Below are 9,142 nucleotides of genomic sequence, written 5' to 3'. Positions count from 1 at the left end.
AAGAGATGTGCGGCTACATGCCTCTGAACTGTTCCGAACTGTCTTACAATGAGGCTCGAAGGCCTATTTATTGTTGAGAAACAATGGAAAACCCTTCACATCCCGAAACCTAACCCTAGAAGATGAAACGCCAAATTGTGGGCCCCATTTGGGTAAATTGGTACATCAATTTCCTGGGGTACGATCTCCGTTTGATGCGTACGATAGCTCGTTAGAAAGATCTATCCGAGGACTACCACTTTGGGAAGGGCAACATCGGTCCATGGACCCATGTTGCCCCCAGATTTCCCAAAAAACATCGTTTAGGGCCTCAAAACGACTCCGGAAGTTCAGGACCCGAAAAACTGCTAAAAATAGTAAACTGTGCTACAATTTAGGAAACTGAAAAGACTGAAAGAGACAGTTGTGGGGGTCCAAATGGGTTGGTGGGTGGCCACCAACATCCACCTGGATCAGGAGGGGTGGGTTGGGGGGCGTTTCTAAGGGAGGTTGCGGGCTTGGTTTGTCTTGTATGATTTCCTTCCCTTGCCTCTGTGTCGAGGCTGCCGCAGGTGACCATCTGATCGAGGTCCACTGTTGCTGCGGTCCGGGTGGACTCCTAGGTGGCCTCTTTGCGGGAAGGGTTGGGGGGCACTTGTTGTTTCAATTGTGTATGCGCTCGTGGTCCAATGGGGAGGAGGCTTGCTACTATAGTCATCGATGGTGGGGCTATCTGGAAGAAGAATTTCGAGGTGGAATGCTTCGACCTCCCTCCTTTGCGTGGAGGTGGTCGTAGGGGAAAATTATTCATCGTCCGGTTGGTAAAGATGTGGGAAATCCCCTGGGTTGCCTGTACGTAGGGTGCCTGGGGTGCGGAGCTACCCGATCCCTCCTCCTCCTGTTCAGATATGTGTTCCTGTATTGTGTAGCGACCCTCTTGATATGCATTTACTTCCTTCCTTTGCCTTCGCATCGTGGTTGCCGCAGGCGGTCAAGTGATCGAGGTCCACCGTTGTTGCTGTCGCGGGTGGACTCCTAGGTGGCCTTGGTGCGTGGCGTGGTGGGTCGGGGGGCATTTCGGAGAGAGGTTGTGGGCTCGGTTGGTCTTGTTTTATTTCCTTCCATTTCCTCTCTACATTGAGGCTGCCACAGGCGATCATGCGATTGAGGTCCATCGTTGCTGTTGTCCAGGTGGACTCCTAGGTGGATCCTGTGCGGGGAGGGGAGGGGTGGGTTGGGGGGCATTTCTAAGGGAGGTTGCGGGCTCGGTTTTTCTTGTATGATTTCCTTCCCTTGCCTTTGTGTCGATGCTACCATAGGCGATCATCTGATCGAGGTCCAATGTTGCTGCTGTCCGAGTGGACTCCTAGGTGGCATCGGTGCGGGGCGGGAAGGTTTGTATGGTCTCTCTATGATAGGATTTGTGTGGTCGGTCGTCCTCCTTTTATTTCCTTCCTTTTCCTTCGCATCGAGGCTGCCGTAGGCGGTTGGGAGATCGAGGTCCATCGTTGCTGCTGTCCGGGTGGATTCCTAGGTGGCCTCGATGCGGGGGCGGGGAGGGTTGTGGCTCATTTGTAATATAGAGGTTGCGTGGTTGGTCATTCTGCATTTGTTTCCTTTGCATCGCGGCTGCCGCAGGCGATTGGGTGATCGAGGTCCATCGTTGCTGCTGTCCGGGTGGACTCCTAGGTGCCCTTGGTGCGAGGCGTGGAGGCCTTTGGATGCATTTCTAAGGGAGTTGGTGAGTGATCGCTCGTTTTCTTGTTGGTTGGGTCGTGGCTGCAAACTCCGAAGTGGCCTTGGTGCGTTGTGGCTCGGCAAGTCTGCCCATTTGTTCGCCATGTCCTTGGCATGTTGCGTGTGCTTCCTTCTTGGGATGCAAGAGGTGTAAGGCATAAATGTTTTACATGATATTTTGACGTCTCTTTGACTTGATGGGTGTTCAGGTTGGCTCTCGGTAAGAGAGCACCCAGAATGCCCTTTGAAGTAGGAGGGTGCTACCTGGTTGATCCTTCCATTAGTCATATGCTTGTCTCAAAGATTAAGCCATGCATGTCTAAGTATGAACTAATTCAAACTATGAAATTGCGGATGGCTCATTAAATCAGTTATAGTTTTTTTGATGGTACCATACTACTTGGATAACCGTAGTAATTGTATAGCTAATACGTGCACCAAGTCCCGACTCTTTGGAATGGATGCATTTTTAGATAAAAGGCCGGCGCGGGCTTGCCCGCTTCTCCGGTGAATCATGATAACTCGACGGATCGCACAGCCCTTGTGCTAGCGATGCTTCATTCAAATTTCTTCCCTATCAACTTTCGATGGTAGGATAGAGGCCTACCATGGTGGTGACGGGTGACGAAGAATTAGGGTTCGATTCCGGAGAGTGCTCAAAGCAAGCTTATGCTCTGAATACATTAGCATGGAATAATGTGATAGGAGTCTGGTCCTATTGTGTTGGCCTTCGGGACTAGAGTAATGATTAATAGGGACAGTCGGGGGCATTTGTATTTCATTGTTAGAGGTGAAATTCTTGGTTTTATTAAAGACGGACCACTGCGAAAGCATTTGCCAAGGATGTTTTCATTAATCAAGAACGAAAGTTGGGGGCTCGAAGACGATCAGATACCTTCCCAGTCTCAACCATAAACGATGCCGACCAGGGATCGGCGGATGTTGCTCTAAGGAATCCGCCAGCACCTTCTAAGAAATCAGAGTGTTTGGGTTCCAGGGGGAGTATGGTCACAAGGCTAAAACTTAAAGGAATTGATGGAAGGGCACCACCAGGAGTGGAGCCTGCGGCTTAATTTGACTCAACACGGGGAAACTTACCAGGTTCAGACATAGTAAGGATTGACAGATTGAGAGCTCTTTCTTGATTCTATGGGTGGTGGTGCATGGCCATTCTTAGTTGGTGGAGCGATTTGTCTGGTTAATTCCGATAACGAACGCGACCTCAGCCTGCTAACTAGCTACGCGAAGGTTCCCCTTCGCGACCAGCTTCTTAGAGGGACTATGGCCGTTTAGGCCATGGAAGTTTGAGGCAATAACAGGTCTGTGATGCCCTTAGATGTTCTGGGCCGCACGCACGCTACACTGATGCAGCCAACGAGTTTTTATTCCTCGTTCGAGAGGATAGGGAAATCTTCTCAAATTGCATCGTGATGGGGATAGACCATTGCAATTATTGGTCTTCAATGAGGAATTCCTAGTAAGCGCGTGTCATCAACTCGTGTTGACTACGTCCCTGCCCTTTGTACACACTGCCCGTCACTCCTACCGATTGAATGATCCGGTGAAGTATTGCGTCGATGATGGTGATTCGCTGCCATCGACGTCGTGAGAATTTCATTGAACCTTATCATTTAGAGGAAGGAGAAGTCATAACAAGGTTACCGTAGGTGAACCTGCGGTAGGATCATTGATAGCAGGGGTTTTCTTTTTTAGTTTGGGTTGGTTGGGTTTCGATTGCAATGTCGGACTTTGTGGTGCGTCTCTAGGGGAGCAGGTTTAGTGTTTGGCAGGAACATTATTGGTTGCTTGTCTCGAGGTAACTACACTTGTTTTCTTGTGTGTGCTTGAAAGCCATGCTTGTGCTTGTCCCACCCATCCTTTTTTTTTCTTCCCCACAATGTGTTTCTGCAGGGGGTCCGGAAGCTTGTTTCTTAGGAGCCCTTTGGGAAATCTGTTTCGCCAGGCATGGTTGCTACAGAGTTGAGGTGCTTGGTAAATACGATGGATAAATTTGGACTCATTCGTAGCGACGATGCTCAGTCTTTTGTTCGTTGGAAGGCATGGGCCAAGGGTTCGGGCTTCCATAGTTGGTTCTCTCGAAAAGGCGGCAACGGTTGATGTGTTGCTTGGATGAGCTTTTTTGCTGGTGGTTGGGTCGAGGGAGTGGTTGCGCGTGCGCCTGGTAGCTCAAACCTTCCGTGAGGTGAGATTGTCGGGGTGCGGTCAAGTATGGGATGGATGAAGAGCGGTTCAACCCGTTGGGCTGGCCACCCTAGTCCCTCCTGACCGTTCCTTGACATGCCCTCGCGGAAGGTTTGGGTGTCGAGGTAATGAAAAACCCATCCCTCGGTCTGAGCTCCATCGAGATTGAAATTTTCCTATCTCGTGCCTTTGCCGTCGAGGGAATTCCTCGTCCTCTCGTGACCCACTCCCCTTCTGAGGGAAAAAGAAGTAGCGGGTCATGTCTTTGTTCCTCCCTTTGGATTGTGGGTTTTTTGTGGGACTTGCGTCATTTCTTTGTTTCATGGTGTGCGCTTTGCGAAGGTCCCTCTGTCTAGTGGCCTTGCACCATCGATGTATTTGTGGTCTGCGGCTTTCTCCAGCGTTGAGCGTCGACCCATGACAACTCCTCTTTCGAGTTTGATTATTTGACCCCTGTTGACTCTCTCGCTGGAAAGGTTGTTGGGTGTTTTGTCCATGGAGGGGTGCAAGAGCGGGGTGGTTTTGTGTTATTAGCGGCGGTCTATTTGTCGTTTGAAGCCTTGTGCAGCTGGGTTGGGGGGCGCTGTGCCTCTTAGTGACGTGCTCCAGACACTGGTCTCATCGTGGCCCTTGTCTTTTCTATTGGTCAGTTTTAGGTTGTGATTTATTTTCTTGGTTGTTTGTTATATGTTGTAAAACTGGAAAGGGTGTTGTGCTGAATGCGTGTGGGAGGGTGTGAAGAGGTGGGACGCTTTTTTGATTGGGTGCCTTGTTTGATTTCCTTTTGGTTAGCAGACATCTACTCGGTGTGCTGTTGAGCTTCTCTCTTTTCTTGGGATCTTCGTTTCTTTGGTGTTGTTTTCTTCCCTTCTTCCCTTTTCCCCTAGCTTTACGGAGGAGAGGTGGGATTGCTGTGGATTGGTGTTCGGGAGGGATGAAAAGCAGTGCGAGTTCCTAGGGTGGCCACCCTAGTCCTTCTCGATCGTTGTCCCCTACAGTTCCCCCCTTTTTCCGAGGGCGCGGGGTTTGGGAAGCTTGTTCTCTGTTTGAGCCTCCCCTTGTTAGCCGGTAGCCACATTTGATATCTCTTGCTTTCCTGTTGTTTTCTTCCCTTCTTGCTTTTGGCCCCTTGGCTTTACAGAGAAAAGGTGGGATTGTTGTGGATTAGTGTTCGAGAAGGATGAAAAGCAGTGCAAGTTCTGAGGGTGGCCACCCTAGTCCTTCTCGATCACCATCCCCTACAGTTCCCCCCCTTTTTGCGAAGGCACGGAGGTGGGGAAGATTGTTCTCTATTTGAGCCTCCCCCTGTGAGCCGGTGGACGCGTTTGATATCTCTCTTTCTTTCATGTTGTTTTCTTCCCTTCTTCCTTTTGGCCCCTAGCTTTACGGAGAAAAGGTGGGATTGTTGTGGATTGGTGTTCGGGAAGGACGAAAAGTAGTGCGAGTTCCCAGGGTGGCCACCCTAGTCCTTCTCGATCGCTCTCCCCTGCAGTTCCCCCCTTTTTGCGAAGGCATGGGGTTGGGGGCGCTTGTTCTCTGTTTGAAGCCTCCCCTTGTGAGCCGATAGCCACGGTTGATATATTCCTTTCACTCTTGTTGTTTTCTTCCCTTCTTCCTCGTGGCCCCTAGCATTACGGAGAAAAGGTGGGATTGTTGTGGATTGGTGTTCCGGAAGGACGAAACGCAGTGTGAGCTCCCGGGGTGGCCACCCTAGTCCTTCTTGATTGTCGTCCCCTTCAGTTCCCCCTTTTTGCCGAAGGCACGGGGCTTTCAGAGGCTTGTGCCTTGTTTGTGCTTTGTTTTCTACCCTTTTCTTCCTTTCGGTCCCTAACTCTATAGAGAAAAGGGGGAATCGTTGTGGGCTGGTGTCGGGGAAGGGCTAAAAGCAGTGCGAGCTTCCCGGGTGGCCACCCTAGTCCTTCTCAATCGCTATTCCACGCATTTCCCCCCTTTTTGCGAGGGCGTGGGGCTGGGGGAGATTGTCCTCTATTCGAGCCTCCCCCTATGAGGGGGTTAGACACCTTTGTTTCTCTTTCTCTCCTGCATTTTTCCTCCTTTTTCCCCTTGGCCTTACATTTGTTGTGGGGGGTGCCCCTATTCAGTTTTGTGGCCGATTTTTCGGTAATACACGTGGAAACGACTCTCGGCAACAAATATCTTGGCTCTTGTTACGATGATGAACGTAGCGAAATGTGATACTTAGTGTGAATTGCGGAATCCCGTGAATCATCGAGTTTTTGAACGCAATTTGTGCCCGAGGCCTCGGTCGACGGCACGTCTGTCTCGGCATCGCATCCCATTCAAACGCGCTCCCTGCAATATGCTAGGGAGCAGCGGAGCTGGTCGTTCGTGCCCCGTGCGGTGTGGTCGGCTGAAATACCTCAAGCGATGTTTCATGGCGTGCGTCGGTGAGCGGTGATATTCTCCCCTTGGATGGGCAGTCGGTGTTAGTCGATGCAGGCTTTGTGTGGCATCGCTCGAACTTGCTTTGCTCTCTCTTGTCCTCCCGTTGGGTAGGGTAGATTTAGCTACAAATTTGCGACCCCAGCTCAGGCGAGAACACCCGCTGAGTTTAAGCATATAATTAAGCGGAGGAAAAGAAACTTACAAGGATTCCCCTAGTAGTGGCGAGCGAACTGGGAAGAGCCCAACATGAAAATCGGGCAGGGGCGCTACCTGAATTGTAGTCTGTAGAAGCGTCCTCAGCGGTGGACCTAGGCCAAGTCCCTTGGAAGGGGGCGCCTAAGAGGGTGACAGCCCCATCGGCCCAGGACCCTGCCGCATCACGAGGCGTTGTTGGTGAGTCGGGTTGTTTGGGAATGCAGCACTAATTGGGTGGTAAATTCTGTCCAAGGCTAAATACAGGTGAGAGACCGATAGCGAAAAATTACCGTGAGGGAAAGATGAAAAGGATTTTGGAAAGAGAGTTAAAGAGTGCTTGAAATTGCCAGGAGGGAAGCATATGGAGGCTGTCGATGCGTCTCGGTCGGATGCGGAACGGATCAGGTTGGTCTGCCGCTCAACTTGAGGTGCAAACCAACACGAGCTAATGCATCGTCACAAGCGCGGGTGGATTACTGCCTGTCGATTTTCCGCTGCGGTGGTCGAGGAACGAAGCGTGCGCCCTTGTGGTGGGCCGTGTGCACCTGTGCGCTCGTGGTGTTGGTTGGCAGGCTTTCCATTCGACCCGTCTTGAAACACGGACCAAGGAGTCTAACATGTGTGCGAGTCTGCGGGTTTGAAAACCTGCGAGATGCAAGGAAGCTGACGGGCGAGATCTGTTGTGGGAAAAAATGCCTATGCAGGACGATCCTATCCACCTAAGGTGTGACAGTGCCTTAGAAACAAACAGAGACAGCTATTCTAGTATTCTTCCTTTATGAATTAAGAATGAAGAGAGATGGATGGACTAACCAGTGTCTTCCATTTGTCCCTCGATCCGGTTTCTCTTCTCTTGGAGAGTTCCCAGCTACTTGCCTTCTCGCTCGCCTAGCTTCAAGAGGTTTCTGCAAGATCACAAGAAGAGAACACTACACAAGGCATGGATTCATATTCATAACTAGTTCAGGATTAGAAATAAACTAAACATACCAATGCAATCATACATCAAAAATACATCAGTAAATAGGAGAAACCAAGATAGCTGTATTGATGAATAACAAGGTTCAGGAAGAGATACAACCCAGAGGGCTCCAATCCAGCATCTCCTTCCCAGCAAATGGAATTCCTATCTTCACCCCCTTAAAAGCATTAAGCACCCAATGATTCCAATCTCAAACCAACAGCAATTCTTTGCAATAACAAAATTCCAGCCTCTAGATCTCATGGAGGACAGATCCATATATAGATGTTTGGAGAGAGGATGAGTCAGCTTGAGATCTGACTAGTGTCCTCTCCCTCTGTCAGTTCTTGATTCCACTTGGAGGTTCTTGCTTCCACTTGGAGATTTGGAACCTCTTACTCATCACCAGTCGAATTCCCTGAGGCAAGTGTCATTTTGGAACCTTCCTGGGTTTTGACACCTTGAGAAATGAACTTGCCACATGTCAACTCTCGTTCAGTGCAGGTAGCCAGTGTTCCCTTTGACATTCAATGCAGGTAGCCAGTGTTGGCTTTGACATTCAGTGCAAACAGCTAGTGGAGCCACTGAAATGATCCTGAATTGACTTTCTTTTGAGCAGTTTCTGGTGGAGAACTTTTGTGAATTGTTGTGGTTTGTTAGCCTTGTTCCTCTAGGGGTAGGAACAACATGTTTAGGGACTTTGGATCCCTTAGATTATGGAATTTTCATGCTTAATGCTGTAAGGCACAAAAATGTCTATAACATTTTCCCCCTAAAGTATGAGGCCATTTATCGGGTGAAATGCTTTATCAGGGGGATCCGAAGTTCATCCAATGCTAGGAGGAGACCTGTAATAAGATACAATACAATACATTATTTTTCATACTGCTTTCATGATCTAGCTGAGGCAGGCATTACCATGCTCAGCTTTATAAATTCATTTTTCTGTACATAGAACAGACAATCGTCTGATGGTAGACTGATAATTTTGATGAAATTATCATCCTTTGAGTAGGATGATTATCTGCTGTAATCATGTACATGTCAATGTCTTTATCTTTCCTGAATATATATCGCAGCCCGGATGGATGAAACTAGATCCGGGGTCTTCAAACTCGTTCGATCTTCACTCTAAGTACAGGTCGATCCATGTGAGAAATGTTCTGAAGTCGAACATGGAAAGACATCGCTTGATTATCGGTAAATGATGTAAACTGTTAACAAGCGTGAGAGGAATCACCGATAATGATAATGACCCTCAAGTTACTGCAGTACAATTCACGTGGTGTGAATAAAGGACTTGGTGTCGAACACCACGCAAAATATTTTGGTCGAAGGTCATTGATGTATACGTGTCACCGGAAGTGAGAAACTTGCCATTGAGGCATGCAAGCTTCAAAGTACTGAAGGGGTTGTTCGTAGATCAACTTCTCGGATAATGAGCTGATGTCGACAAGAAGCGATCTGTCAAAGGAGGGCCTTAATGAATCCCACATCAGTGACACGGAACGGAGCTAATGATTTTAATGGAGGTGAAAACGATCTGTGACATATGATTCAGGGTGGCGGTCATGAAAGGATGAAGGATAATGTATGGTAGTGGATGGGACACGATTGACTTTTCTGAATGACTTCTCTTGAAAATATGGCGACACTGATGCG

The 9,142-nt window shown here is 49.1% G+C and overlaps 1 non-coding gene and 1 pseudogene across 1 annotated transcript; both read left to right on the top strand.

Annotated features, from left to right (window-relative positions):
• The first annotated feature begins 1,977 nt into the window (after positions 1-1,977).
• LOC149251197 (18S ribosomal RNA) lies at positions 1,978-3,406 on the top strand (annotated as a pseudogene).
• Positions 3,407-6,056: 2,650 nt separating this feature from the next.
• Positions 6,057-6,210, top strand: LOC149251196 (5.8S ribosomal RNA). Its single transcript, XR_016267569.1, has one exon. It is a non-coding gene; the product is annotated as a 5.8S ribosomal RNA (ribosomal RNA).
• Positions 6,211-9,142: the final 2,932 nt, after the last annotated feature.

Source organism: Pinus tabuliformis, chromosome 7, assembly GCF_031772625.1.
Source record: "Pinus tabuliformis cultivar Carrire ecotype Pingquan chromosome 7, CPIR1, whole genome shotgun sequence".
Lineage (NCBI taxonomy): Eukaryota > Viridiplantae > Streptophyta > Pinopsida > Pinales > Pinaceae > Pinus > Pinus tabuliformis.
The sequence above is the reverse complement of the archived record's forward strand: the minus strand, read 5'-3'. Positions and strand labels throughout refer to the sequence as shown.